This window comes from Psammomys obesus, unplaced genomic scaffold, assembly GCF_907164565.1.
Source record: "Psammomys obesus unplaced genomic scaffold, mPsaObe1.curated_primary_1811, whole genome shotgun sequence".
In the NCBI taxonomy this organism is placed as follows: Eukaryota; Metazoa; Chordata; class Mammalia; order Rodentia; family Muridae; genus Psammomys; species Psammomys obesus.
In genome coordinates this window covers 381,409-388,796 of record NW_026596079.1, presented here as the reverse complement: position 1 = coordinate 388,796, position 7,388 = coordinate 381,409, and positions in this window count along the sequence as shown.

Here is a 7,388-nt window from a genome sequence, read left to right as displayed (position 1 = left end):
ACTAAAAAGGGGATAGTTTGACCTCTTCCCTTCAAGATCATCCAGATCTCAGGGGACAATGGGTATCTCTCAAAATCTCCCTCCCTCTCTCTCTCTCTCTCTCTCTCTCTCTCTCTCTTTTGTTTCTTTGTTTTCAAGACAGGGTTTCTCTGTTGGCTGTCCTGGACTCACTTTGTAGACCAGGCTGGTCTTGAACTCATAGGCAAAGGCCTGCCTTTGCCTGCCTAAGTGCTGGGATTACAGGCATGTGCCAGCTCACCCAGCTTGTTTGTTTTTGTTAAGACAGGGTTTCCCTATATAGCCTGGGCTATCCTATAACTCACCCTGTAGACCAAGCTAGCCAAAGTCAGAGAGCCACGTGCCTCTGCCTCCCGGGTGCTGGGATTAAAGGTGTGAGTCAGCACCACCTAACAACTTGAATGCTTTTAAATCACCAAAGATTAAAATTATTGATAAAATGCAAAAGTAAAGTAGACTTTAAAGGGGACAAACAAATCTCAGCCTAAAATATGCCTTCCCACTAAATCCTGTGTCTGAGCCACTGACATGCCTTGTAAAACAACCTCAGGTACCTCATCTATAATACAGAAATGAACTTTTTAGACAGTTTATCCAAATCTATCAGTAATTGTAGCTCCACATGCTCTGGTTTTCTTTTGTTGTTGTTTGTTTGTTTTTGAGACAGGCTTTCTCTGTGTAGCCTTGGCTATCCAGGACTCACTTTGTAGACCAAGCTGGCCTCGAACTTACACTGAGCTGGCTGCCTCTGCCTCCCAAATGCTGGGATTAAAGGTATGTGCCACCATGTCCGGCTTGATCTGGTTTTCTTAATTTTCTTTTGACACTTGTTATTCTATGGGTACAACATAAGATTGTCTTCCTTTTCTTCTGTCTCAACCTTCAAATTATTCTTTGTATTAAGCTACATTATCTTGTGTATATGATGCTTTGCCTGCATGTATGTCTGTGTAACATGTGTGTGCCTGATTCCCACAGAGGTCAGAAAAGGTCATCAAAGCTCCTAGAACATGAGTTACAAATGGTTGTGAGCTACCATGTGGGTGCTTGGAATTGAACTTGGGTCCTTTGTAAGAGTAGCCAGTGCTCTTAAGCACCCTTAAGCCATATTTCTTTTTCTCATATATTACTTCCCAACTACAGTCTCACTTTCCCCCGGTCTCTTCCAGCCACCTTCTCTCTCCCCCAGGCTCACCCCCCTCCCCTCTGTCTCGCTTCAGAGCAGAGCAGGTCTCCCAGGGGCATCAACCACACTTGGCATAACAAGCTACAGTAAGACTGGGCATATACCATTACATCAATTACGATTCATCTTTTTCCATTTATTTATTTATTCATTCATTCATGTATGTATGTATGTATGTATGTATGCATGCATGCATGCAGTGTTCTGTTTGCATGTTCACCTGCACACCAGAAGAGGGCACCAGATCTCATTTTAGATGGTTGTGAGCCACCATGTGGTTGCTGGAAATTGAACTCAGGACCTCTGGAACAGCAGCCAGTGCTCTTAACCATCAGTGCCTATCAGCCATCCCTCCAGCCCTTAAGATTTAATGTAATATCACCAATATGATTAAAAAAAAACAACAACACAATCCAAGGAACTATATTGAAGGATGGCTTTTCTAAAGCAAACATGGCCATGGCTTTCCCTGCTCTCACCCTTTCTGTGGTCACTGATGGGTACAGTCCTATTACTCTTAACCTCCTGCATTTTATTCCTTAAGATTTGTGTCTTCTTGGGCATGTAATTGTTTCAAACTCAACTGCCAGGGATTCCAGCTACTGGAAGTATGAAGGTATGGAGTTATGAAGCCTGCTCTTCAGTAGATGAAATAGGGGGTGTGTCCCTCTTAGGCAGAGGCCATGCTCATCATCAGTATGAAAGTGGTAACAGAAGATCATTTGATCATCACTATCATAGTCTGACTTTCTTTTACTGTGATAAGCCACTCATTGAAGGCAACTTGGGGAGAAAAGAGTTTGTCTTTCATGTCCTTACTGTTGTCCAGCACTGAGTGAAGCCAAGTCAGGAACCAGAGGCTGGAACTCCAAATAGGCCATGATGGCAGTGGGCCGGGCATTCCATATCAATCATTAACCAAGAAAATGCCCCTACAGATTTGTCTGTAGGCCTGTCTGGTGGAGGCTTTCTTTTCTTTTCCTTTTTTCTATTGGAGTTACTTTTTCCCAGATGACTGGCTAGTGTTAAGTTGACTGACTAGCTAGCACAATTGACCTCTTGTCAGCCTCACACAAATACATCATTAACAAGTCATAACCTTCTCTCTTTTATCTCCAAGTTCTCATGTTAACATTACAATGCATCAGTTACCCTATTAAAGTTAACCACAGAGAAAGCACCAGAGTGAGTCAGATGTGTGAAGAATGAAATGAAGCAATTTCTGAAATTAGTTTGACTAAGAGTGACCTCAAATTCAGTTCATTTCTTTTTGTGTGTCTGTGATTACTATTTGCAATTTGTCTGATCTGTCTGTCCCTATTGCCTGTATCTGTTTTGTGTTTGTCTGAGTATCTGTCCTCTGCATTTCTTGGAACAGCACAGAAAAGAATATGGGAAAGGAATCTTTTTGTTTGTTTGTTTTGATTTGTTTTCCAAGACAGAGTTTCTCTGTGTAGCCCTGGTTGTTCTGGAATTCACTCTGTAGACCAGGCTGTCCTCTAACTCACAGAGATTTTGACTGCCCCTGCTTCCTGGGTGCTCGGATTGAAGTGCCGATAGTACCTGACAGGAAAGGAATTCTTCACAGAAGTTATTTTTGTTTTTGTTTTGGATGAGTCTCAGCATGTATCCCTGACTGGTCTGGAACTCACTCTGAATTTCAGAACGTCTCAAACACACAACAGTCTACCTGTTTGGTGAGGCAAAGAGGGGCAGTTAATTCTCCAGTGTCCTTATTCATAGGTTGGTCAGGATCATGGTAATGGGCAGGCATGGGGCAATTGTTTGCCCAGTAGTTAGTGTTACCAAAATCCAGCCGAAACTGTCAGTGCCTCATTGTCTTAGGAGACCTTAGGACTGGCTCTAGGAGTTGGCATTTTTGTCTTTCAGAGGAAACTTTTATTATTAGTAAACATTTTTGAGACAGGGTTTCTCTGTGTAGCCTTGGCTGTCCTGGACTGACTTTGTAGACCAGGCTGGCCTCAAACTCAGAGATCTGCCTGCCTCTGCCTCCCTGAGTGCTGGGACTACAAGTGTGCGCCACAGTGGTTGCCCTGCTATTAAACATTTTAAATGCCATATTCAGCAGACCTCTGAGGAGTTTGAGGGCCATTGTCTAATTTATTGAGTGTACCTGATTTTAAACAAGTTTTGAGACAGGGTTTTTCTGGGTAGCCTTGCCTGTCCTGGAACTCACTTTGTAGACCAGGCTGGCCTGAAACTCACAGAGATCCACCTGCCTCTGCCTCATAAGTGCTAGGATCAAAGGCATTTGCCACCACACCTACCTACTCCTTTAAAACAACAAAAAGCCTTTTTAAAAGAAAAACAAAAATTTTAAAGTTGATTTTAAATTACAGACTTGCAGTAGTAGCAAAATAAGATGTGTTGATTTTTTAACTGTCAACTAAAATTTTAAGCTAACTTTTGGTTATAGGTTTTGCATGTTTTTAACCATATTTAATAAACTTAAAAGGTTTTTTTGTCTTGTTTTTGTTTTTTTGAGATAGAGTTTCTCTGTGTAGCACTGGCTCTGTAGAACCTGGAACTTGTTATGTAGGTCAGGCTGGCCCCAAATTCAGAGATCTACCTCTGCCTCTGCCTCCCAGATGTTGAGATTAAAGGTTTGTACCACCACAACCAGCTAAACTTAGAAATTTTAAGGAACAGAAAGCTTACACAACAGCCTGACAAATCTTTTTTTTCTTTTTTAGTCTGATAAACCTTGAGATAAAGTTATATTTTAGTGAAAGTTTCAGAGCATTAAATAAAATCAAGAAAAAAAGTACGAGATGAGCAACAATTTTTTTAAATTAAATTTATTTATCACGTATACAATGTACACCTGCATGCCAGAAGAGAGCACCAGATCTCACTATAAATGGTTGTGAGCCACCGAGTGGTTGCTGGGAGTTGAACTCACAACTTCTGCAGGAGCAGTCAGCACTTCTAACCTCTGAGCCATCTCTCCAGCCCGAGCAACAATTTCTATTGGATATATTCTACTTTTTAGCTGTTTTTAAAAGCACATAATGTCTTTTCCTGGGCTGTTTTGTTTTGCTCTCTCTTTCCCTGTCTTAGACTCAGATGGCTGGCCAGCTGACCTAAGACAGATTTTTGGAGGAAACTTTTAAGCAAGCATACTTGGATGGGAAGAGAGGCATGGCATTACCCAACTACAGAGTCAGTTTTTAAATAAAGTAGAACAGCATAAAACAAACTTCAATATTATCCATACCCAACAGATACTTGAATCCCTGCAAAACCAAATCCAGGGACCAGAAGAGGGGACTAGAACAAGTGGGGAACAAAGAAGCTCAGAGAAAAGAGATTTTGTGGGATAACAGGTTCCATAGGGCCAATGAGAGGGGCAGAAACAAGCTGAGGATGGACTGGGAGACAGAGCTAGCTAGCAAGGAGGCAGCAAGAAGCAGTCTGCCTCTTGGAAACCCTGAAAAGATGGTGCAGCGTGCAACCCAGATGGGTCTTAGCCCAGCTTGATCCGGCTTCCGTGTTTGCAATGAAACTTGTAAGCACACCAGAAAACACGAGTCTACCAAACAAAAGCAAAAAACAAAACAAAACATCCGCACAGCCAGAGGAGACAAGACAAACCCAGGCCACCTTTACTGGTACACCAAAACCAAGGGGACAGGAGGACTTCTCTGTCCCTGGAGACTTGGTATATGATTACATCCAGTCGCCTCTCAGTGTCCCCAGATGTCAACTCCCAGAACTCACCTCCTGGCCCTAATTCAAGTGTGTGTCAGCCAGGAGTCTGCTTTTGTTCTCAGTTTGCACAATGGTCACAGGCTGGTGTTCTCCTGGCCTCCAAGTAACTACTCATCCCCTCCTAGCGGCTGTTCACGCATGGGCCTCTGAGTTGTGGAACTTGGCGCCATCTAGAGCTGACCAGTGACTGATTTGGGGCAGCCGTAGTCTCAGGGTGCTCTGAGCCTCCAAGTCCATCCCAGACTTTCCCCTGCTCCAGACCTATTATGGATCCCTGGCCCTGAGTCTGGGGTCTCCTAGGATCTTGCTGGGGACTCCAAAAGTCACGATGTTTGAGACCATTGGGAAAATAGCACCAGACTGAATTCAGACTATAATTGCCTGAATTTATTAACACTACTTGGAGGACCAGGTATGGTGGCACACGCCTTTAATCCTAGCTCTTCAGAGGCCGAGGCAGGTAGAGCCCTGTGAGTTCAAGGCCAGTCTACAAGGCAAGTAAGTCCACGATAGCCAGGGATACACAGGGAAACCCTGTTTAAAAAAAAACAAAAACCAAACAAACCTACTGGCAGGGCCACAGTCTCTGCCACCCTGAGGCAGGAGCAGGAAGGAATTTTAAAGTCGAAAACCACAAGTCCTTGAATATCTACACAAGCAAGTTATAGAAGCTAAAGAGCTGTTCTGCTCTGCCAAGATTAAGCAGTCAATAGTCCCTGAGTGGGGGCTGGAGAGAGTGCTCTTAGAGGTTATCAGTTAGGAGCACTGACTGCTGTTCCATAGAACCCAGGTTCAATCCCCAGCACCTGTTGGGTTTGGGGTGGAAGCCTAGAAAATTCACTTCAGATACAGAAGCTTAAAATGAAAGCTTTATTTTCTGGGCTCAGGGAGGTGGCCAGTTTTGGTCTGAACTGCCCCCTCCAGGGGAAGCTGTATTGCATATTTAAAGGGTGAAAACCCAGTTAGCTCACGTGGGGGTGGGGTGCGGCATGGGGGCCACAGTGGAACAGGTTAGTCATCTTGGACTCAAGTTATTTTTGCTAACGAGACAAGCAGTTCTAGCTGACCTTTAATTTGATTGGTCCCAAGTAAAGTGTATGCACTATGGTTGGGAAATTTCTGGGAACAATAAGGCAATAGAGTATGCTGAACATAAACAGAGAACTTGTACAAAGGTTTTCTCTTTCTCTCTTTCTTTTTCGAGACAGGGTTTCTCTGTGTAGCCTTGGCTGTAGAGCAGGCTAGCCTCAAACTCACAGAGCTCCTCCCTGCCCCTGCCCCACTTAGTGCGGGATTACATTCGAGTGCCACAGCACCTGGTGGTGAGATTCTTGATTCTTTTTTCTGCATCAGTTACAAGCTGAGATAATGTGGCTGTTAGGCCTGAAAACAGAAATGGCTATAGTTAAGCTACCCAAAAGGAGCAGGCCCCATCACATCTACGCAGCAGCTTACAACTGTCTGTAACTTCAAGATCTGACAGCCTTACAACAGACATACATGCAGGCAAAACACCAATGCACATAAAATAAATAACTTTAAAAAATTAAAAAAAAAATTAGTCCTTGAATGTCTGCAGAAACAGGTTACAGAAGCCAAAACTTAGCAGTTATCATAACTAGTACATGGTCACAGCTGTACATTTCTGGGTAAGGGTTAAGGAGTCAGGATTACTGCGAACTTTTTTCCAGAAACTTGAGTCAGAGACAAATGGCTAGGGGGTACCAAGATGGATGCCTAGCACAAAATAGGCTTTCTTTAGCCATCCCACTGAAACGTGTTATTCTGAGTTAGGCGGAAGAGAACATGATTTAAGATTCAATTTATGCACTTAGCTTAGGTTGGAAAAGCTGATAGCATGGGAAATCCTGGGCTATCCAACAGTTGGTTGGTTACATTGTTTTCTCAAAGGCAAGTTAAGCTTAAAACAGACTTGAGTCCACAACAGGACAGCAGGTTGAGTATGTAGTCTTAATTGACCTCAAGGCAGCTGGGTTTGCCGGTGTGACGGCAAACACCTTTAATCTCAGCACTCAGGAGGCAGAGGCAGACAGACCCCTGGGAGTTAGAGGTCAGCCTGGTCTATAAATCAAGTTCCGGGTCAGGTAGGACTGTTACCTAGAAAGAATCTGTCTGGAAAAACAAAACAAGACAAACAAAACCCCAAATGACCTCAAAGCATATTATTAACTCAGGCTGTAAGGTTCAGCCTTTTGGGGGTTGTGTTGACTAGTTTCTTTTTGTTCTATTTCTGCCAACCTGACACAAGCTGTACTGGCTGGTTTTGTGTGTCGACTTGATAGAAGCTAGAGTCATCAGAGAGGAAAAAGCCTCAGTTGAGGAATGCTGCCATGAGATCCAGCTGTAATGCATTTTCTCAATTAGAGACCAGTGGGGGAGGGCCCAGCTTATTGTGGCTGGGGCCATCCCTGGGCTGGTAGTCCTGGGTTCT